Source organism: Pteropus alecto, unplaced genomic scaffold (genome assembly GCF_000325575.1).
Source record: "Pteropus alecto unplaced genomic scaffold, ASM32557v1 scaffold72, whole genome shotgun sequence".
In the NCBI taxonomy this organism is placed as follows: domain Eukaryota; kingdom Metazoa; phylum Chordata; class Mammalia; order Chiroptera; family Pteropodidae; genus Pteropus; species Pteropus alecto.
The window spans coordinates 13,154,455-13,179,883 of NW_006436811.1; the positions used below are offsets into that span (position 1 = coordinate 13,154,455).

Sequence of the window (25,429 nt, forward strand, 5' to 3'; positions counted from 1 at the left end):
GAACCTAGTCTAACAAATTCCATAGTTAAAAATAATTTAAGAAAAAGAAAATTAAGCATTCTCACACTTACATGTACATATGTACATATTTTAAAGCTAAAAGTTAAAACTATATTTCGATTTATACTTACAAAATAATTTATTACTGAATTTCCACTCCATTTTAAATATCTTTTCTGTTCTTCTACTTTGATTCCTTTTTTTATGCGGTGACATCATTAACTCTGTTATATTCCTGAACTGCTTCAGACTTTTTCTTCTGTGCTACTCCAGCATTTAACAAGCTTTTCTTAGCTTTTCAGGTTCAATGAATTTGTGAAAGTTGCAGTATGTGCATTTCCAATCTTTCCATTTGAAAACCAAGGGGAATTTGAGTAGTTAGGGGCTTCAGGGCAGCAGTCAACTATTACAGTTTAAAAAAATAATAATATAGTGTTTGCTCTGCTAAGGAAAGCAACAAGGGAATACAAAACTAGGTTTGCAGTTGAGTAGAGAAATATTGACTCTATGAAAGTAAATAGAAGACACAAAATACAGAAACATTTCACAGAGCAATATTTAGAGATTAGGTCAGCCTTCAGGTCATTTACTACAAACCAACTAAATTAACCAGAGAAGACTAACGTTATAGAGAAGAACTCAAGATTTTGTCCTGTAGATGGATAGTTTCATGATAAATTGTTCTTCTCTTGTTGATCTTTTGGAGGATACTGTCACAGTATCATCAATTCATTTTATTGGAAATATATAGATTTACTGAGAAATATAACATTAATGAAAGTTTATTGGTTATAAGCTCTTAGTAACCTTTAAAAAAAAGTTAAGCTGGATTCTCCAATCTGTAACATTAAAAGTGTATAAAGTGAGAAAACACTCTGGACAAAAGAATGCTTTATCTATAAATTAAAAAAATACAGACCTATGGATTTATAATAAAAGACTTCACTGAGTTATAATTCGATGTGGTATACTCCTTACACACTTAATCTATTAAAATTATGAATATTACTTATAGAGTATTCATATCAAAATGTAGTTTTACAAAATAATAAGGCATCGTATGCTAAAACGAATCTTTTATTTTTCTTTTTTAAGTAAGAATATACTTTTAAAAAAATTCTGGCTTGGTCTATGGCCATGACACCCTAAACAAGCCCAATCCCATCTGATCTCGGAGGGTAAGCAAGGTCGGGCCTGGTTAGTACTTGGATGGGAGACCACCTAGGAAGACCAGGTGCTGTAGGTGTAAAAAATATAAAATAAAAGATTGTAAGCTGACAAGATCCTCGCAATCTGTGAGGTCAACCAAGGGTCACCTCACCTAAAAAAATAAAAAATAAAAAAAATAAAAATTTCTGGCTTGTATGAGGCAAATGCAGCTATGCTACTATTACATTAATCTAAGTTTATGCATATTTAAATTATTTTCAGCCATTAAAAATATTAGAGAGGAAGGGCAACAGTAAAACAGTTTCAAATTGAAAAATGACACCGAGAACAGTAGGAAATAGAAAGTGAGTACTGAACCAAAGTTTGTTTCAGTATTCAGAGCAAGCTGGCTGTTTCAGGAGAGGAAAAAGGGGTCATTAGGCAGGCTTTGTTGTGAGCATTTGACTATGCTGCCCCATGCCTGAACATAATAAGCATGAAACAAAAACTTATTAAACATTAAGAAAACAAGACTTATAATACTAACTCTGCTATCTCCTGCAACATAGAATTAAGCAATTTGTTTTTCTCTTATGGGTCTGAGTTTCTTTGCCACTGAAAGAAGAAACTGACCAATGTTCTTCCCAAGCACTAAAATGTTTATACAGAGAGTAGAGTTTTATATATAATTGTTTTCTTTAACTGTATTTGAAATTGCTAAGAATTATTATTATTATTTTTACTATTTTAAGTAAAGTAAAATAGTCTGTAAATAATAAATATTGTCTATCCATTAAACAATTCTTGAGAACTTACGTCCTAATCATGAACATGAGTTAGCTGACTTTACTGCTTTTCTCTCTGATCTTGGCTGTTAATTTTATTCTCAGCTTTAAGGGAAGGCTATTTTAAAATAAGCAAGGCTTGAGTAAGCTTTTAGGGAACGATGAAAGCAAAGCAGGTTCTTTTCAGTTCAAAAAGAGGCAGATTAATATTCTGAGCACAAGTGGAAGTAATAACTATAGAAAAGAGAGGTTTGTTGTTTTTTAAAGGACTCTCAAATGGATGACTTTAGAATTCAGGGAGTTCACTTATAAGTGGGAAGCAGCCATGCTTAAGAAAATGGGAAGAAGGGGGAGTAAGATGGAGTATGGCTCTCCTAAGTGTTTTCTGATTCACAACCTTTGGATAATACTATGCTGGTTAAAGGTTCTGAATCTGTGTGACATCCTAGATATTTTCTATTATTGTCTAAAATATTACCAACAGGATTTTATGCTCTTACACCACTGACTATTACAGATAAATATGAAATTTATGTATTAATGGGGCCATGGCTAGCTGGAAAATGTAAGCTAATCTGTGTAATTAATGAGGTATGAGATGGAGATAATAACTGAAATGGTTTTCTCTGTATGAGTAATGTTTCCCCTTACACTTACCAAGCAGCCTGAATGTTAACCCAAACCAAAACTTGCCTTAAAGGGATAAAAAGTGATATATTATTTTCTCTTAATCAGAAGCTATATCTATAGTTCACAGACTTTGCCAATAAAAGAATGTGCATAGTGGTTGCCTACACTTAAAATTATTAGTAAATTTTGTTTGAGGTAAGCTATATGATTCCCATGGATCTAATTTAAAAAAATTAACGTTTGTAATAATAAGTACCAATCTGATTAGACAAATAAAAGGTGGTTTCTCTCTGGGAGAGGTTTGGGTGGATGCATCTGTATGTATGTGATCGGGGAGAGAGAGAGAGAGAGAGAGACTGATAGGGACAGAGAAGAGAGAAAGAAGGAGAGAGAAAGGAGGGAAATAAACATATCACATGAAAAACTGAAGAGGCCTTATGAATCTGAGATGCTAGAATTTGGTGATAGGAAAAAACTGAATCATACTAATAGTATAATTTTCTTGTGTTTTCATTTGGTAAGTCACTGGGAAATTATAGAAGTGACAGGAAATAGTTGTTTTGGAGCACTGAAACAGGCAAAGGTAATTATAACCAGTCTTTTAGAACTGACTAAAAAAAATAATATAGAAAACTACTGTTCAGTTATCCATATATTTAATGAAAACTCCCTTCAATATCTTCATTTTCTGGTAAGTACTTAAATTATACTTAGTTGTAGAATGTACCTACAAAATGCTCCTGACATTAATTAAAAAAATATTAATGACATCTGAGAAGTCACTTATTCATTCAAGTGTTGTCTGCTCTAAATAACTATTGAACAAATTTTATCTTTGTAATATGGTATATTCAGATCTAATACAAGGCTGGCTTGGAAAAACAGATCAAATGGACACATTGGAAGGCTATAATGACAGTTCATGTGAGGGTTTTAGGTAAAACACAAAGATGAGAATAGGAAAACTGTATTAGATGATGGTGCCTCATTTTTTTCCCATCTCAGAAATTTTATTACTCTATACAGTGTAGTCAGTAAAACATAGTTTTTATAAAAAATCCAGGTGACAAATATCCCAAGACCTTTAACATCTTTCATTTTATGTACATAAAGTACTGTAGTTTAGTCTTATTTTTAATTATTTTTTATAATTATTAATAGTAATAGGCTATTTTAAATGTTCATAAGAAATAAAACATGTGAATGGAAAGACTTGAAGAAAAAAGGTGGGAGTTAAAAAGACAAATGTATAGGTAGAAAAGCACTACTCACACAGAAAGACTAGATGAAATAGGTTGTTTAATCTAAAACATGACTCTTTCAAAACTCAAAATGCTTCCCTGAGTATTGAGGGTGCAAGCATTTTTTTTTTTTTTTTTTTGCTTTTCTGTGATTATTTTTTCTGAGGAGAAAGTAAAAAAAAATACAAGTAATTTTAGAAAGCATATTTGACTATAAGCAGTGTGCCATACAAAAACATTTTAAAAGGATGCTGTAAAAATCTCATTTTAGGATTATTAGGAGAGTAAGATAGACTTCCAAATTTGTACTACCCCTCTGCCCTGCTATACAGGGCATTTCATAAAATCCATACTTCAAGTGCTCTGTCATATTTGGTGATTGATGAAATATTTTTAAGTGGTGTCATTCAATATATTCAAGAATCTTAATGGATTGCAACTGTAGGTGAAACGTGTTTTTAACTTGAATTTTTCTATAAACAAAGTTTTGAAATGAGTGACTTTTTATTGAGCCTCAGGAAAGATGTATTTACTTTCATATTTTATCCAAGAAACACATACTATTTAAACTGGGATATTTTATTGTCTATCTTCCATCACTAGAAAATCCATGAAGTAAGAAATAAGAGTGGTGTGCCTGCGTCATATCCCCTTTACAACAGTACTTGGAAAACAATAGATTGAATTTTGTTAATGAATGAATGAATCATATGAAACATTACGGGGTAGTATTGAAAGGTTTCATGGAATGACTTGTGAGAAGTAAGGTGAAGGGAAAAGTTTTCTGAGACTTCAAGTCTGATCAGTTGAGATGATACTGCTGTCATTAACAGAAGGGAAAAAAAAAGGGAATGAAAAAGGAAAATAGAAAAAAATAATGGAAATAGTTCAGAATTAGCTACATTATGGCCAACAAGGCAGGAAAGTATAAAAATTAAATTTTCCACCTGTCAGTGGGAAGATCTAGAGGAAGTTCACAGCTAATGATATAGATTTTGGAGTCATTTTCCTAGATTAAGTATTGCATTCTTGAAAGTAGATAAGCTTGAATATAAAGAATATAAAGATAGTAGTTTGCTGCTTTGAAAATAATGAGGAGGGAAGAGAAAACTTAGAGGAGTGGGAAGGAGTAAATGAAATTAACAACAAACAAATAGTCATTCAAGCCATGAAAAGAGAATTTTCACAAGGAGAAAATCATCACCTTCATCAAATGAATTGGAATCATCTAGGGTCTGCAAGTGTCATCTATAACCTTCTTTCACCCCCATTCTGAGTCAGAAGCAGACTAATCTAATTGAATTGACCTCTTGGGTTCAGATTTAATTTGGTAGCTCTGTGAAAACTATTTTACTTTGGGGAAATTTAACTTGATTTAGTGTGCATGCTCTACTGTGCCTAATCATTTTTACATGCTTACAAATTTTAAATTCCCCATTATGTTACCTTGAAACTCGTGGCTTCCTTAGGAGAGCTTAGTAATAAACACATCAAAATCATCCATATACACACACAAATGCCAGATATGCTTGTAAGTATATTTCCTAAATGTATATTTTATTGAAATTTGATACCAAATTTATTATATAAATGTAGCAAACCTTCAAGAAATATGTGATTTTTTTTCCTTCTACTGCTAGAAGATTGGTTTGTTTTAAACAAATCTAACATCTCCCCTCCTATACCAGTGTCTCCTACTGATAGTATTCTTCCTTGTTTTTTGTGTGATTTACTGTCAGTCTTTCCTGTCATCGTATAGCTGCTACTCTTTGGTTACTTTAAAATGAGCTTTCTCTCTCCTGTCCTGTTAGCTTGTTGCTTTCTCTCTTCATTGCATTTCAACTTTTTCACCTTTCATTATCCATTTGCTGTCAGTCTTGCACAGCTTTCTTCATTCTCAATTCCTTTAACTGTAACCCCTCTCTATTTTTGGTCTGCTGATTTTGGATCTTTTTCTCCCTTTGTTTTTGGTTTTTGTTCTGATTTATGTATCTCTAGCACACTTTTTTTTAATTATCATGCTACTTTTTAAATATTGCATCATGTCTGAAGTTTTATAGCACAGAGTATTATATTAGTGCTTTCCCTCTTTCTATATTACTACTAAACTTCTTCCTCTTACATCATATCATCCTATTCTTCTTGGCATTTTACTGCTTTAAGTTCTCATTCTTAATGCAATGCCATTGAATCAACATCTTTTATTGTACTATAAAGCCACTTACAACAGTCACCAGTGAATTGCCCTTTTTGGCTACTCTAGGAAAGGCTATTCTTTACTATTATTATTATTATTATTTTTAATTTTTATTACTTCTTGATTCCACTAAAGAAAAATCACTCTGCACAAACAGTAACACAAAAAATAAAGCCCAGATTTATTACAAGTCAGTAATAGTGATTTTTTCCCATTTTGTTTTCATATAACTTAGTTGAAATAAAAATTCAGAAAAACTATTGTAACCTCTAATTTTATTATTATGCAATTGAGGCTGTGTCATCATGACATTAAAGCATGAAAAAAAATTAAGTTCAATTACATTAGAACATGAAAAAAATTAAGTTCAGTTATTTACTTGATGATATTTGGGTAAATGTCAACAAACTGTCATGATTAAATCCAATTTTATTACAGAGTGGAGGCAAATTTCTTTGCCAGTGAACAAAATTAAAAATACATATCTTTCTTGCACATTTTAATATTACATTATAGCCTGTTTTAAAACATATTAAATTATTAGTTAAGAAGAGTAATTTAATAAAAAAAATTAAGATCAGTATATTTTCCATTTCCTCCATATCACCATTCATCAGTTTCCTAATCTATAAAACAAAGGCTTGAACAAGAAGTTTTCTGTGGTAATTTTCTTCTAAATTAATATTTCTAATTTTGTGCTATAGTTCCTTTACTTCACAACCAGAACCCTTTATGCTAAGTAGGAATGAGTTCCCAATTGCCAACTTCAACTAACCCTTTGGGAATTTACCATACTGATCCATTGCTGTGTTGGCTTCACAATGAATCATCCATACCAATTCCCTATCTTTGATATCTTTCTGCTCTGGTTCTCTCTGTGATGGCTCCTTTTCAATATCACCAGTTCCCCGGTAGCTTTTCATGTATGCAGTGATACACTGCCTATGTGTTACTGATTCTTAACAGTGTATGTCCACCCTCTTTTTTTCACCTTGCTTTCAAGACATATATATATCTAATGGCAAGTCATATCTATATTTTTCACAAGATACTAAAAGTTGAACCTGACCTTACTAAATTTTATTATTCCCATTCACTTTAAATCTGTTCCACCTAACTCTACCTTCATCAATGGTACTACCATCTATGTGTTCACAAACCCAGATTTAGGACTTCTCCTGCTCCTTGAGGGTCACTATTTCAATGGACTCCCAAACCACAATTCCTCTGTCAGTGGTTACTTTTGTGCATTATAGTCACTGATGCTTTCAGTATGATCCTTCTGCGAATCATTATGATCATGATCATGTCCTTCTATTCTCTGAGTTTCTTCTCTTGGTCTTGAAGATGAAGAACTGATACCTTTGGAAAGTAAATAAGACTTTACGTGATCTGAGCTTCACTAACTCTCCAGGTATCTACTATAGATTCTGTTTTCTGTCATACTCTTTTGGCAAAAGCCAAATCATTTCTACACTTGACCTTTAGTCTTTGCCCACACTTTTCAATCTATCTTTAGTGTTGCTCCAAAAGAAAATATTATAAATATCTGATAAAATTCTTTATAGTCTCCTTATCCATCCACAAATGCTAAGGTAGTTATTTTACCTCCTTTTCCAAGACCTTCTACACATCTCTAGAAAAGGTTATTCAACTGAAATGTGTGTATTTTTTAAACACCTGATAGGGGTAAAGATCTGTATTAAATGTGCCTTAACTTTTTTTTTCTCTTTATGTTCTTTTCTTCTATAAGATATATATAGTTCTTTATGTTGCTTCATCAATTTTATGGAGAGACCCTTTTTGTTATATTTGTAACTCTAGAAAATTATGATGGGTATCTTCACCTTTCCATGGGTTATATGTAGAAATAGCATAGTTTTGATTTTATGTCATCTATTGATACTAGCCATTTTGAGTACATGCATCATAATTTCAAGCCCAAATCTGCCAATATTTGTTCCATGAAACAATGATTCACAAGTATTTTCCATACTCAAGATTTGGAAATTCTGTGTTAAAAGTCAATGGATGTTTTTACTGGAGAAAATCTTAGAACTATTATTATATTAATGTACACTTTGAATTTTCAGGAGGGAGGTATGTAATGATACAGGGTTTCACAAACTTATATCACCAAAGAGTATTTTTTAAAATGACAACTATTACCTTATATCAAAGGAACGCCTAGCAACTATTATCACATATCAAATCAACACCAGTTTTGAAAATTCTCATCTACTTTTCATTCTTCTTTCTAAACTGTCAGAAGATATTTCCTAGACTGATTCAATTAGTGAGTATTATGTCATAGAAGTTAAAATTCCATAAGAACATAAAATAATTAGAAAATGTGCCTGCAAATCAATCTTCCTCATGTGCTAAAATGCCATTCTTGATGACTTATTATTTATTAATGCTTATGGGTTTTATATAAGGGAAAGATCTGAACAATGGAGACCTCTGTTTAATAAGATGAAAGTTGTAATTTATATAAGCCTGTCTACTTTGGTATTTCTAAGTAAGATTTTTCTGTCAGTGGTAACAATATCTGATGGTGTTCAGGTACCTAATTGGAGATTCTGGTCTTTAGCCAATGATAGAAGCAATGACTGTCAGAGTGCATGACTAAATATGGTAAGATATAATTGAAGTGACAATATCCAACAAAAGTGCAAAGGGACTGCTCCAGTTCAACATAGAGGATATCTTTGAGCATCTCTGACATTCTGGGGATGTTAAAAATAAACTTAGAATATAAGAAAATTGAAAAGTTCCTAGGTGAATAGGTAGGAATGAAAGTGAATGGACTCTGGGTTACTACCATTTGATACATAGTACCTAAGACTCTGACATGTGCCATTCACTATTCTCAGAAATAGCAATACAGTGATGTTTAAAACACGGCTCCTGATCTTAACAGCTCTGAGGTTGGAGCCCAATTTATACCAATGAGTTGGAGACCACAAAAGAAATTAGTTATATTGATAAATAGGTATTTTTGAGAAAAGTGTCACTCAAGTTTAATGTGTTACCTTAAACCTTTCATAGCTCTAATTTCAAGCTGGACATCTTCAAGTAAAAACCTAAAAATCAACTGAAGGCATGAAAGAAACTGGCCTCACCTAAAAAAGGGACAACTTTTGGATAATTTCTTCTTCAAATATCGGACACCTTTTTCTATAGTGTTTCACTGGGATACTTAACTACCTGATAGGAAGTATCTTTTTGTGCCTATCTGATTGTCATTTTGTCCTCAGTAGTAACTAAGGGCTGTATTGGCACTATTCTACTGATGCTTTAGTCCTCATTATTGAACCCCGAGGCCTGGATTCTTAGCCATCTTAGCCTTTGTTCTCTTGTCTTAAAAGATGGTATTTCTAAGCCAATATTATGCATATATTTTAGATTTAATTACCTAGATATGTGTTTTCTTTGAATAAATTATCTAATTGGTACTCTAGTTTCCACAAATGTAGCATTTCTCTCAGAGTTCTTCAGTGTTTTTATACACCAACACTTTAAATTACTTATCACTGGGCTTCATGCTCATTTCATTTTCTCTTGAATAATCTCTTTAGATTGAAGTAAAAAGACTACAAAAGAAGATAATTAAGTTTTCAAATATACATAATTAAGTAGATTTTAATAGAGCTTTTTGGGGGTTTTCGTTTCTGCTTTGTTTTTTAATAAAAATAAATATAATTATAAACTTTAAAAATGCATGCCTTTCTTAATTAAAACTTACATATAAGTAAGTTAAGATGCTTGTGAAATCTGTTAGAGAAACTATGTGTTTTAAATTTAACTTAGATAAGTATCAGAAAAATTATTGATTTATTTTGGGTAAGGTACAAAGAAAATAAAATTGACAAAAACAGACATATAATATTGTAACTTCTGACAGTTTTTAAGAACTTATGAACTTCCACTACAATGATTTGAAGTCTTTAAGAATTGATTTTTCAAGAAACTGTCGGTATGTGCATTCATGGACTTTGAAAAGAGAAGACTCTCCTAAAGGTAGACAGATAGATATATCCACACAGGAAATAGAAATTTTGGAAAAAAAATATATACAATTTAAGTTGATATATGTATTTAATATTTGGCAATTGTTCCTAAAATGGTAATAACTTATTACCTAAATACACTATGTTCTTATTTTAACACTCAGAGACTTCAATGAAAAATGTATGTATGGATCTGTATAGGGAGATAAATGTCCTGAAATATTCAATGTTATCATATTTTTAGAAAGGAAAACCAAAAATATGTTAGAAAAAAAACTATGGAAATACCAAAATTTGTAAAAGAGACTTAACAGGAGGAATCTGAGAATACAGCATAAATGTCCTTCTCTGCCATTTTGGTTTTATGGTAGATGTTAACACTGTTTACCATATCTAGTTCTCTTCTATTTCTATGCATATGGGATCATTACAGTTACCTTGACAAGGTGGATTTAAATGACATGCTCGACCCAATGAAATCTGAGTGTCAGTGATATGTGGTACTTGCAGGCAGAAACATTTAAGAGGAAGTTCCAATGCTAGACATTTACAGAGTGTAGGAAAGAAGCAAACCTTGGTATTTCTAAAATATTGATATTTTGCAGTTATTGCAGCCTATATTGACTGATATAGTACCCTGAAGTCTACTCTTTAGTTCCCAGGTAAGAGAAAATATAATTTTCATTGCTTTACCTATATATTTTGAATCTGGAATCTGTGGATAAAATCTGAAGTCAATGACATTAAGTACTGCTAGACATTTAAATACACTGCATATAAAACCCAAGAGGAAATTGTGTAGAACTTCCACAGTCTCCTATTCTTAAAGTGATAATATCTGACTTAAAATCTATGTCATAAATAATCTCAATCATAACCACAAAATAGCCTGAATTGACCAAAACATTTTATAATTGACATCACAGTCATTTTGCTTTCATTTGTTTACACATTATGTAAGAAAAATTTGTTAAATTGTGAAAAATCACAAAGTAGCATAACATATTTTAGATAGTCTCTATTAACTAGCAAGGTGAATTATATATCTTATTTCCAGTGCATAGTCTCTGATTGAGTCAAATATTTTGAAAGCCTTTTCATCAGTTAGAGTTGAATTAGAAACTCTGGTAATTCATTTCTCATACACTCAGATTAATGAAGTTTTATTATAGATAAAATTATAAGCATAAAATAAGCTATAAAAATTTAAGAGAAAATAAGGAGAGATAAAAATATGCTACATGTTGGTTGACACCTAAATGCTAAAATTATATGTTTGATTTATCTTATGTAAATCAATGGAAAAAATATTTCCAAAATATATATATGGTTGTTTACAGCTATACATTACCTTATCCGTCAGGTGAAAATCATACACACACACACACACACACACACACACACACACACTCAAAAGGAAGATCTATGTATTTTTTAGTCCAATAATCCTATGGGAAATAAAGTTACTAATATGTGGAAAAATCTTTATCCAGTAAACATGCAAAAAATAAAATTGCCATAAATGAGCTAACATTAGTTAATAATAAAATTCAAAGTTATGTTATATATAGACACAGGCATATTTAGGCAACATTTTAGAGTCTCGGTGCTCGAAGACAAGAGCTCTGGAGCCAGACCGCCCAGTTAAAATGGCACTGCACTGTACCAGCTGTGTGACCCTGAGAAGTATATTTCACATCCCTACTTTACAGTTTCCTCACATGTTAAATAGGGATGGTTATAGTACCTACTCCATGTGGCTATTTTGAGGATAAAATGAAATGAAACAAAGCACAATCTCTAGAGCAGAGTAATTGCTCAATATATATTAACTACTAATATTGGTATTTTCCGAATAGGAAAGAATTGTGGTAAGTGGTGTTTCAAAAGTATATAAGTTTGGACACATTTAAATGCTCAAAATTTTCCTCTATATCATAAAGAAAATATGGGCTTTATAATATTCCCATAGAACAAATGGTCAGTTGCAACATCTTATGATCAAAATTTTTCAATATTGAATTATTGTTGGTGTTAACTTTTAACATTTTTTGAAAAAATAAAACTGAGGATCTGGGCACCGGAATAAAAATTACTCTGAAGTATCTATAGGACCAAGTTTTCTATACCTTCCCTCTTTTTCTTTTTACAGGTTCTATTTTAATGAGGCTTTACATATTCTTATTCTTTCCCTCCTTCATTTTCCTAATAACCATTTGATAAATTAATACGATCATTTATTTTCTGAGTATACGAGTTGGGTAAAGCACTTTCTTTTTCTGGAGCCACAGAGATAAATTGCAAGAAATTGTCCTCAGAGAGATTAGATATATGCAATGGGCAGGGAAAGCATGTAAAACACATAATTCCAACACTGTGACACAGTTTTTAAAAGAGAGGTGTTTACAAAGGAAGTACGGTCATATATCATGAGAGGGTCAAGTAAGGCAAGCAAAAGAGATGCCTAAGCTGTTATCTTGATTGATGAGGAGATGCTTCACAGGATGAAAAGGCAGACATGGAAGATGGTGACTGGGAGAGGTGCCGAGTTCCAGCTATATGAAGCAGAGTTTATAAGGTAGGCAGCATGAAAACCCACTGCATTTAAGATTCAGCAAGTATTGGTTAAAAGAGGTACAACTAGGAGAAAGTGGTAGATACAGATCATGAAGGGCCTTGTACCACCATTAAAAACATTTAGTGTTTATTTACTAAATTATGAAGAGCCACAGAATGTTTCAAGGAGAGTAAAAGTTTAAGTATATTCCAAATATTGGAAGAACAATACAGGCAGACGTTAGTAATTGGTTGGATATAGAAGGCAAGGAAGGAAGAATAGTCTTAAAACGCTTGTTGGTTTCTGGCTTGCACCAAATATTAACTAAATTGACTTATAAAAATAATAGAGTAAAAAACATAGATTTCCATTTAATATAAAAACGTAATAAAAACGCAATTAGTCTGTGTAATTTGGATTTGTTACATGCACTAACCACTTTGCATCATTATTCAGGAAAAATATTTGGTTCTAAAGTTTATCTAACTGTATATAGACAAAGGAGGTTTATTTAAAACAAAAGAGTGCAGTACTCAAAACACTTTACCAAATGAAAGAAGAAAGAACAGTGTCAACATCAAATTATTCAGATTCACCAGATCCTTAATGTGTGCTATGTGATAATTATTGCTATAATCAAAGAGGAACACTTTCAACTCTTAATTTTCTAAACAGTTCAAGTCTGACTTTTTGAGGTAATAAGTGAGACTGAACACCATCATAAAAGATAACACAGAATTACTATTCCATTTCCAAGGGCACATAGAATGAACCTATAATAGGCCAAGTTCAGGAGTTACTCATAAACGGCGAGGTATCAGATTTTACAGTTGAAGGAGTTCATGTAAATTATGGTATGATGTGGCCAAGTTATTCTCAGTATAAGGTTATGCAGAGAGAGGCAGAGATTATCTCGGGTTGTAAAATTTCATTTACACAATATAGAATACACAACAACCTAGTAACATAAGGGTCTTATGGCCAGCTCTAACACACCACCACAGAGGAATCTGTTCTCAAGAATCTGCTGTTTATTTTCTAGGTATGAATCATGTGTTCTTTCTTTCTCTTTCTATTTTGTTCTTGCAATGTTCTGTAAGCTTAAAATGTTTCAAAATTTAAAATATATCAACTAGTAGCTCTGAAAAAAAAGAACAAATTTGCCATGTTTAATTGTTTTTGTCTGCAATTAAAACAGAAGGAAAATGTGGGATTTAATTTTAAATTCTCTCTACTTCTGTATGGTTTTAAAATTTTAATCACATACTTTTAAAAATGCAGGAACATATTTTACATTTCTTAAAAATTTTTTCCTACATGAACTAAATGATCAAAGTTTCAAACAGAATATAGAAAATAAAGCAATCTAGAATTACTATTTATCAAACTCATTGACATTCCTTATATTTATATATTCATTAGATTGCTTAAATGCATTCATATCTACAAACCACATGCTTGATAAACAGTGGCGAGAACAACACAAGGGTGTTCTTATATCTATCACCCTAGAGAACATCCAATTGTTCCAATAATGTTTTGTTTCATTTATAGCAAAGATATCCAAGCCAGAATCACAATTTTCACTCATTTAGTACACCTTTCTAATTCCCTTCAATCTGGAACATTTGCTCAGTTTTTCTTGGCTTTCATGACAATTTTTTTAGTCAAAAGCAATCACTGTGTAGACTATCTGTTTGTGTGTAATAATGGAGTGTTTCTCATGGTAAATTTGATTACTACATTCAAATATTGACAGCCTGAGACTTCTATTCTTGAGGAAGAAAAAAAAATATTGAATGTAGTTGCTCTCAATTAGAATCACCTGGAAAACTTTTAAACCACCTGATACCCAGATGGTACCTAGAACCAGTTAAATCAGAAACTTTGGGGTTAGCATCCAGGCATAAGTATTTCTCATCAACTTAATTGATTCATAAATTACATATCAAAATATTCACATATTTATAGTATAGTGTTTGATGTATACAACAAAGAGCCTAGGTAAGACATAGAACATTTCCATCACTCAAAGGTGTTTTATCCTGCTCCTGTGCAAGGTGAATCCTGGCGATTTGAACATCTAAATATTTTGTATAAATATAGCACCTTGAAGGTCCTAAGTGTGTTATGAAGAGCCAAAGTGATATAATATAAAGCTTCAAGAATACAATACTACCCTCAGAGACTGTGGAAAGGTGTCAAATGGGCTTCTAACTAGTATACCAATCTACAATGAGCATGCCCAGTATTTTTAGAACTTTGTTCCCTTTCTTTCTTCCTTAATCCCTTCCTTTCCCCCTTCCTTCCCTCTCTCACACCCTCCTGACATCCTTCTTTTATTTTTTCCGCGCTCTCTGTCAGATTGCTGGCTATTTCATTTTATTTCTGTGTTTGCTTGTTTACATTTATGCTTTTTTTCTCCTGTCAATTTACTGATTTTAAGCTGAATTTTAGCTGGAAAACAGAGTAAACACAAATTGGATACTTTCGAGAGCTGGGGGTCTATCCTAGAGATAAAGTCTATGACGTTTAGTGTTAGGCATTATGATATAACTTTGCCTGCCTCAATACAGTGTTTTATGTGGGGAGTATCCTATTTTGCTGGGTTCTGTAGAGCTGCAGAATTACTCTGTATTACGACTTTTAGAATCCTATTACTCTGACCAACTCCTACATTGCTCTCTGCCACTGGGAACTGCACATCTGTTAGCAGCAAACTCTATCATTAACTTCTCCTGTGAATGTCCTTTGTACTTTCTGGCCTTCATTAACGGCTGTTTCTGAGGATACCACCTAGCTGTAGCATTATCAAGAAGAAGGTGTTTTTACTGTTATTTAAACTCCAGGCCCAAAGGAGGAGGCTTGGTGGTATGGACCAGATGTTTTCTCTGTTGCTCAGTATAATGAATGTATAGACATCTTAGCCACTCCTTTTTCAGTAACATATTGTGCTCTTCACTTAAACTTGTGGTTCACATACACTAATTCCTTTAGTCACATGTTTATCATTGGTAGCCTCACTATTTATAAATGTCCTGGATTACCGCCTCTCATCCTTCCTACTCACTACTGAAAAAAATCATCTGCCATTACCATTATCATAAATATCTATTGCACTGACCTCTACATTTTCTCTCCTTTCCAAGTTTGATTCCATGGTTTATTATAGTCAAAGTATTGCAAAACTTCTCAATTAGCCCCACTCTTTTACCATCACACTTAACTGGTGAATCCCCAAAACAAGTGAACTCAATTATTCTCTAAAAAAAAAAATCATGCAATCAGGTTTAATGGTTTAATTTTAAATAAATGATAACATACCTCAAATGACTACTCAACAATGCCTCCTGATCTTACTCTGCACCCTTAGGAAGCTCTCTTTATTTTATATAAAAACTACTTCATCCTTTCATGTTATCTTCGTCACAACTCTCCCCCAACACTCAGCTGATAGCTTTTTGTCCTACTTGATTAGAAAAGAAAGAGCTCCTAATATTTAGGCTGGGATCATAGGAACAAATGAGGATTGTCCTAAGCAAACCTGGATATACCTGATATTTTTGTGGTTTTCTTTAAAAAATTCTTTTTAAGATGGGAATTATTGTTGTTCTTATATTAGGATTGCATTAAAAATAAAGTTATTTTATAAAAGCTTTTTCTAATAGATAATATTCTATATTAGTGAACCTTGACCCTCATCAATGGCTTGAGATAGGCAGATAGTTTGGTATAGAGCAGGGGTCCCCAACACCTGGGCCACAGACTGGTACTTGCCTGTGGCCTGTTAGAAACTAGGCAACATAGCAGAAGGTGAGTGCAAATGAAGCTTCATCTGTATTTGCAGCCACTTTCTAGCACTAGCATCACTGCCTCAGCTCCACCTCAGATCATCAGGCATTAGATTCTCATAGGAGACAGGTCCCTGGTGCCAAAAAAGGTTGAGATCACTGGTATAGAGAGTAGAAAGGGCCTTAGTTTGGGAATTAAAAGATGTGTTATATAGTTAGCTCTACTAATAACTCACTATATGTAAGTTCATGTAGATCTAGAACTTTCATAATCTCTGTATGACTAGTTTTATAATTGGAAAATGAGTATATTAGTCTGGATGATCATTAAGGTTTCATTAAAATCTGATTGTATGATTCTCTTAATATATAAAAATCCTATGGATCTCAAAACTGAAGAAAGCATGAGTACTGTCTAATAACACAATTATAGTTTTGAAAAATTGTATATTCATTATGTGTCAAAATTTTTAGAATACATAACATAGAAAGGGCATTACTATGTAAAAAAGATAGAACTTTTGTCATTCTCAACAGAATCTCCAATAAATTGAATTTCAATAAAATTGTTTCATTATATTAGTAATTATGGTAGTTATAATTAATTTTTATAGTACCCCAAGGGAGTGTCGCTCAATCTGAGAGATCTAGAACTTTTCTAAAAATTTTATGGATGTTATATATTAGGAAAAAATGTCTCCTTAGAGTATCATTTAAATTTAGAAACATAGCCCGATACCCAAATGCTGTAAATCCACACATTTTCTTTGGAGTTCTTGGGCTTTGTAAATCAAATCTAATCCCCAATGCATAATATATGCTTTCAACTACTTCTTGCTATTAATAACACAGGACATTCCTATTGAAACAAGTCTAAGACACTATATCACATTCGAACATAACATTTACAAGTCTCTGAAGCTGAATGGCTATGGTGACAGCAAATGACTTGATAGAAAATTTTAAATCTAAAAAAAGTACAGAAAATTAGAAATATACTAGAAAATAGGCTTCTTTCTGAGTTAGTGCTAAACCAAAGTGATTAACACAGTAACCATATTTAGGTGAAAATTGTCTCTGGCTGAAGCAGTGATTAAAAACGTATGAAACTATATAGGTGAAGTTTTGAGACCTAATTTTTTATCACATTATGAAAGATATTATTTTGAATTATATAACGAATGTAATTTCTACCATTTCAAACTTTGCTTTCAAGAAAACTAAATATTTTACATTAATATTCATAATTTAATAATGGGTGTCTGTGGCTTACACTTGGTATATAGTGTGCTTAAAGAACTTTTTTCAAAATTGTTACAACTACACAAACTTTATTTTGACTATAGCATTTTCTGTTCAATCTAATATTAGCCACTTATGTCATACACATATATACACATTCATAGATACAAATATATTCTTACCTAATCATAAAACTATATCTCTATATCTATGTCTATATCATTTAATTTAATGTTTATTTGTTTTTTCCTTCTTAGCAAAATGGCAAAATATCTCTATTAAGTTATTGGTGCTGCTTTAACAAATTGCTACACATTTGGTCCCTTAAAACCACAAAGTTTATTATCTTGCAGTTGTGGAAGTCAGAATGGATCTCACTGGGCTAATATCAAGGTATTGGAAGGACTGTATTCCTTCTGAAGGTTTTTGGAGAGAAAACTACCTTTTCCAGCTTTAAGAGGTTGACCACAGTCTTGGCTTATGGCCCCATTCCATCTTCAAAACCAGCAGTGGAAGAGTGTCTTTCTCACACTGTACCACTCTGACGCTGACTTATCTGACTCTGTCTTCCACATTTTAAGGGCACTCAGGATTACATATGATCCATCTGGATGATCCAGGAAAATCTCCCTCTCCTAATTTCTGTTGATGAGCCACCTTAATTCTATCTGCAATCTTAATTCCCTCTTACTATGTGATGTACTCACAGGTTCCAGGGATTAAGAAGTAGAAATCTTTGGGGAGCCATTATTCTACCTACCACATCCTCCCACCTTTAAAATATGCATTTTGAAAAAAAAATGTTTTTTTAATGAAGCCTCTTCAAGACTGTGGCAGGCAAACTCCAAGATAGCCTCACATTCTGGTATTCACGCCATTGGAAATTCCCTCCCTTTAAATGTGAATGAGCCTAGTGAATTGATTCTAATAGAAATGTTAAAAGTGATGGAATGTCACCTCATGATTAAGCTGCATAAATTATGAGCTGATCTTGCTAGCAAATTTTCTCTTTTGCTGGCTGTGATGAAAAGAGTAGCCATGTTGGGAAGACTCATGTGTGGCAATAACCAGCAAAGGAATGAGGTTTTCAGTCAAACTGTTCTTGAGGGACTAAATGCTGACACCACATATATAACCTTGGATCATTCCCTAAATGTTCATCTGAGACCCTAATCCTGGCCAATTCCATGATTACAATCTTAGCAACACTGAAGCAAAAGATTCACCTGACTTGGGCCTGGATTCTTGATCCTTAGTTAATCTGAGATAATAAATGTGAGTTATTGTAAGCCATTAAATTTTGTGGTAATTTGTTATACACTAATTTGTAACTAGTACAAGCTTCCTTTTCACTCTCCCTAATCAAGCATTGACCAGGTCTTAATGGGTGTTGAATGGTTCAGAGAAAGAATTCAATGTTATAAAACAGAGATGAAATAGTCTCATCTTGACTTTTGAATTAAAAAAAATAAAAAAAGCTTTGGTTGTCAAGGGGAATGAAATGACCTGTGTTAAAATTTTGGAGAAAGGTGAATTAGTAAAAACTTTGCACCCACCAAATTAATATTGTACATTGCAGCTTGAAGGAAAACTTACCAGGAAAAGGATGAGGAAGTAGATTTAGGTGTCTCCCAGAGAGAGGATCCTTATTCCTTCTTTTCAGACTAAGAGCTTGGGAAGATGGCAAGTAATAATAAGATTTAAGTGCATAGGAGATCCATGCCCTGATGTTGGAAACAATTTTGAGAGCTCACAGCTAGATGTTGAATCCAGATAGAACACTGACAATATTCCATTGTTTGCATATACAACTGGTTATCCTTTTGTATATTGATGGGTATTTGGGTTATTTCCACCTTTTGGCTACTGTGAATGGTGCCAGTAGGATGGGCTGCTTCCGAGAGAATGCATTTGAGGCTGCTCTTCAGGTGAATGGCTGGAGGAACTGGCAGTGAAGTTCTCCTGGGATGAATCTTAGACACCTCACAGCTGCTGGAACTACAGGCTCCAAGGATAATAAATGGTTTCTTCAGGTTGCTGTGGCCTTGGACTTTGGCATATATCTGATTTAGGATGGAGAGCTCCCAAAAGAGAAGATGGCTTTGCTACCCTGGGCACTTCGACCTTTCAGAAGGCTAGAGATTGGCAGCTCAGGCTGCCAATTTGTGGGCCTTCACTGGCCCCTAATGACTCTTCTCCCCAGCACAGCCTTTCAGCCAAAGTCAATCTCCACACTTAGCCGGGCCTTTGAGCATGGCACCACACTGTGATTCTGGGTGGAGAAGTGGGACAAGGTACACAAGGAACATCGGGGTTTGCCTCACAGGTGGTATGAGCCAGATTCCTTACACATGAGTGGTATTGGAGGCACCTTGGTGTTTCTCATCCCAGGACATCTGCGACCTCCGTAGAACTGCCCAAATTCCGTGAGATCCAGATTCTGCTGGGAAGCGTGGTCCAGCTGCTACACCTCGGCCTGATTCTTCCATTCTCTGAGCAGTCCCGGAAGCTCAGCGCATCCCAGCTCATCGTCTCCCTGCCCCTTCATCTGGACCAGCACTTACTCTCCCCACACACCCACAATCACCATAGCGCACCCTGCGGGCTCCAACTGGATGTTAGCCTTCCTGGGAAACTCCTTATTCCACCTACTTGGACCAGATGCCAGCCCTGGCCCACAGGTGTTGCCAAAGGCGTTAAAACATTTTTTTTTTTTTTTGGTTGCTGTTCGAGTACCTGTTTTCAATTGAGTATATACCTCAGTGGAATTGCTGGGTCATATAGAAATTTTATGAAACTTTTTGAAGAACCACCACATTGTTTTCCACAGCAGCTGTGCCACTTTAAATTCCTACGGGCAAATACAAAGTTCTAATTTCTCCACATCTACACCATCGTTTTCCATTTTTTGATTAAAGTTATCCTAATGGATTGAAGTCTATATACCGAAGGAATAAATTTAGTAATTTTAAGCAATCTAGTTTTACCCTTTTATTTCTTCAGGTCCAGTATTATTCATTTTCTATCTCTGGTGTGCATATCTTTTATAAATACTTTGGACTGATGCCATAATTTTGTACTTATTTATGTCATATGTATATAGTATATTTCTAGTGTGTGTGTGTGTATATATATATATATATATATATATATATATATAGAAATACTAGATATGCTAGAAATTGTTGTTTTTATATAAAATTTTATGTAACTTAATTTTATTAATTTGTTTTATTCATTCTTTAAGATAAATAGTAAATATGATTGGAGCACTGGACAAGAGTTAGATAGCAGAGTCTTAGATCTCAACAGTAGGCTCTATGTTACTTGTCTTTTACCTACTGGTTGTAGAAAGCCCAAGTGAATGATTAAAATGGCAATATATTTGTGGAGAGTGGAAATCAAAGAGAAAGAATGAAAATAGGATATTTAGCCTATAAACTTGAACCAGATTTCTGTGATCTTTTACAGGTTATTTAACCACTCTATGCTTCTGTTTACTCATCTGAAAAATATGGATAATAATAGTACCACTCATAAAATTATTGTGAAGATTGTGTTATAACATTGTACATGCCCAGTAAACCCTAGCTCTTATTCAGTCATCCAACCTAAACAGTTAATGCATTGAGAACAAGATCCCAGATATGTGAGAATAGGATAGAACAGGAAAAAAAAAAAAAAAATCTTTCTAAATTTCTGGTAGAAATATGAATTGATACTCCTGCGTTATAGCATATAATGACAGCAGAATTAAAACAAACAAACAAACAAACAAACAAAACATGTAGCCTAAGAAGATTAATGGGTTTTCTTTGACCATAAGAAAGACATGGTCTCTTTATAGGAACTGTCCAAACCTCTTATTTTACAGGCATTTTTTACATATCAGATATCCAAAGGAAAAAAAAAACATTCAGCAACTCTGACACTTATTTGTAAAATATGCAAGAGAGCTAGATAGTTGTTATTTTATAAATTTGCCTAAATTATTTGTTCATTAATTTACCAACTACGATCTGTTCAATTTTTCATATTTATGAGATCCACATTTTGTTCTATGCTAATGACCAATGTCAACATATAAAAATAGCCATATTTTCAAGGTTTTAAGAAGACTGGAAAGAAAAAAAAAATGCAAGTCCTGAGCTACAACTAATGAAAATACTTCATCTCTTAGAAAAGTTTTGTCTTAGAAAAAAAGCTGAAATTTGCTTAATGCGTTCTTTTTAAAGTTAACTCAAATAATGACATTTCCAAAATTAGATTGGAAGGATTAAGTAACAGAAATATGAATAATCAGCTATCTTACAGGCTGTTGGTGGTAACATTACAGAGTAAACAATGGAAATGTTTGCTTTGCTGTAAATATAATATGGAAGAAATCACTAACTTTTGCATATTCTTGTTAATAGTAAAATATCTTCATAGTCTGAGGGGAAAAGATTTCCATCTGCATTTATCTTTTTTTTTTTTTGCTCTAAATATAAACTGTTTTTAATTAGTGTAAAAACTAAGAACTCTGCTAATTAATCAGATAAAGGAGATTACATTTAGACCGTCAATCAGTTTTTAAATGAGGCTTCAATTAAATCAGTTACTCTGGTGGAGAATTTGTGGACTTATTCAATAAGGCCTTTTCTTAGGAGTTTTTATCTTAGGAGAAGAAAATCTGCTAAAATAATTTTAAAGATCCTTCTTAAGGCTGACCTCAAACATTAGTTGTTGCTTATTCAGTGTGGTTTAAAAGATCTTTATCTTTTCATCTAGTAGTCTTCTCAGCACTCTAAAAAATAGGTGTTTATTATATATTATTTTGCCAATTAAAACAAAGGTATTATAAAATAAGGAAAAGAAGGAAAAAACAAGGCTAATTTGAATTGAGATTAGTACAGAAAAAGATGCTGTCATTTTGCTTTGCTTTACTCTTGCTTTAGGAAAACCACAAATTTGGCTCTGTTCTGTTTAGTAGAGAATGCATGGATGTGTTATGATCAATGATAATCTACTATGGTCATAAAATGAAAATCAGCTTCTTTTGTCAGATTCCCTCTTTATAATTCAGTAAATTTATGCTTAATAATGCCTTAAATTCTTTTAACTTGGGGGAAAACATTTCATTAAGTAAATAGGGCTGAAAATGAAAATGCAAATACTTTAGGTTTGATAATTCATTAACCTGAATTTAAACTCACATTTGAATTCACACTTTAGGAATATAATTTATCTTTTTTCTTTAACCAGGTTCTAAAATACTTAATTATTTTCTACATAAATTCCACAAAAGAAAATTTTCAGCCCCTGATACATGCTGGCTAGGCTCACAAGTAGGTGTGGTCTTTAAATGCTAATGCAGGTACATGCCATCCATATTGAGGCTTGTTCTCTGTGTTAATTTCTTCCAAATAGTACACACTTTATGAAAACACTCAGCCAGTGAAGGTACTCTCTCTCCTTCCTGCCTTCATCTTTTCCTTTATGGATCCGATAAAAGAAATCATCCTCTCACAGTATTGCAGACATTTTTTTTTTTCTCTTTGCATTCTCTTTTCCCATATGGCCAAAGTGCCTAGACCTCCTCATTCCATAGCTTCTTTTCTGACCACCATCTAGTTCAGCAATAGGTATTAGAGTTAAAGATATTCTTTTTTGTCAAATACTTTTCCTCAGACTTTGGTGGTTATGATTTGGGTTGGTCTTTTAAGTTGCCGTGATAAAATCTACCTTTGAGTCAGGGGAGGGTAAAGAGACTAAGGCTAAATATTGATTCTCAATTTACTGGCCTTTTCTCTGAAGGCTGAGAAAATGTCTGCGTAGGAGACAATCATTTTTGGCTTATATAATTGGGCCAACTGATACTCTTACATTGAAAATGTAGCTGCTAAATTAGTAAGAAAGCACCTGGTCTCAGAAAAGATACAAATCTTATTTGCCAATTTTGAGTTATTAGACAGTCTGACTCTTATCCTTTATTCTTATCAAGTTTTGAACTGAATCTAAAGCAAAGATGGAATTGATTCGCATATGCATTAACTGTCAATAATTGAGAGATAGTCGTGAGTCCTAGAGGAAAGAGGAAATGAAAAAAGGAAAGAGGAAGAGAAGGGAAGTGGAGGAAAAAAAGGTAGGAAAGAAAAAGTGATCTGTTGCCTCTCACCTTCTCTTCATCCTTCCGGGTAGTGAGAGAGACCTAATTTTATTATATCAGTAAGATCCAATAATTTAAACCAATTATTTAAGCACTGGAGACGGCTTGGATACTCTAGGCTAGTACTCAATTCTTTAGCTTTCTTCTTCTCCATAGCTTCTCTCCAAGATGGCAACAGGGTATGTAGTAAAAAGGAACCACAGATTTCTAGAAAGTCTTCTGGATCCTTTTTTTCTCCTGTGGAGTAGTTGTCTGCGTTGGCTTCAGGTTGGGACACATGAAGTAGAACTCATCGAATCTGGGCTTGGAGTTGAAGGAAAGCTAAAATCCTTACAGTAATGTATATACCATATAAGATCTGCTTCTCTTTACATCTCTGTCCTTATCTCCTTGTAGTCCCCTTTGCTCTCTCCATTCCAGTCACATTGGCTTCTCAATGTGCTTCTAATGTGCTGAGCTTGATCCACTTCAGAGTATTGCCATATGCCTTGTTTTCTACCTGGACTGTTCTCTTTCATATCTTTACAGTTTTTAGTTATTTATTTTAAAATCAGTTTCCAATTTAAGCAGTTCTACTTCTTAGCTCAATATTCCTTATCCCCCTATATTTCTTCATAGTATTTATCAACATATAGTATATAATTATTCATACATTTTTGTCCATTTCCTCCAAACTAGAAGATGTAAAAAGAATTATATGTGTTCCTAAAATTCTACATCTCTAATACCTAGAGAAATCCCTGGCATCTCTTAGGTTTCAGCTTTTAAAAAATTAAATAAATGAATAAATATAAGAATGACTAAATAAAATTTATCTTACCACACTGTTTCAAGTGGTCCCATAAAAATGTTTTTCTATAGAGTGACAACCTAGCTCTCATATACCTGAGATCACATGCCATTAGTTTTCCAATAGCCTTGAGCTCTACAAAAGACTTGGAGTGACAATGTCTAAACTAATCTAACAGATATGCTTTTTATGTTTTTATACATCAATAATATTACATTCTCCCATATCATCTATAATCCCCTTTTGGATTTTTCAAATACAATATGCTCTCTCACTTTATATTTATGAAATGCTTCCATCCCAAATTCCTATTAGTTGGATAAAGATGGAGATTCCCATCCTACATATGTGTACCTTGTAGATGGCTATGAAATTTTTCTGTTGTCCATATGTAAGAATGGGTTCATTAACTCTTAGGGTTTGAACATTATTAATTTAAATAAGCTTTGCTCTCCAGAATATCTGAAGCAATCTATATTACTAACATGAATAGTGCTTTGGGCCCACATCTATTAATAATGGAGAAAATAAAATGGAATAAGCATTGCTAACAGAGTCACTTAAAATAGAGTCAGGAGCCCATTGAGGAAGAACTGCTACTAAGCTATTAACCTGTTGCTAAACTCAGCTCAAGGCTGAGCTATAACATCTGGAACGACTGCTATATGGAGACTTATGGACTTTATCTTCTCTTTGCAGTTTTCTCACCCCACTATTTGCATATTGGAAGTAACCAATCCCTGTTAACTTAGCTGAATATTTCTTTTGTGTGACTGACCAAAGTGGGAACCACACTTGTAAACATTGCCTCTATAAAACCTTGCCTTTCTTTGTTTTCTTTGGAGCACAATTTAAGTTGCTATCTGAATATTTGTCACAGAGAGTT

At 33.1% G+C, this 25,429-nt stretch overlaps 1 pseudogene; it reads left to right on the plus strand.

Moving 5' to 3' along the window:
* Positions 1-1,127: 1,127 nt before the first annotated feature.
* On the plus strand, positions 1,128-1,246 carry LOC112481462 (annotated as a pseudogene).
* The last annotated feature ends 24,183 nt before the right edge of the window (positions 1,247-25,429 follow it).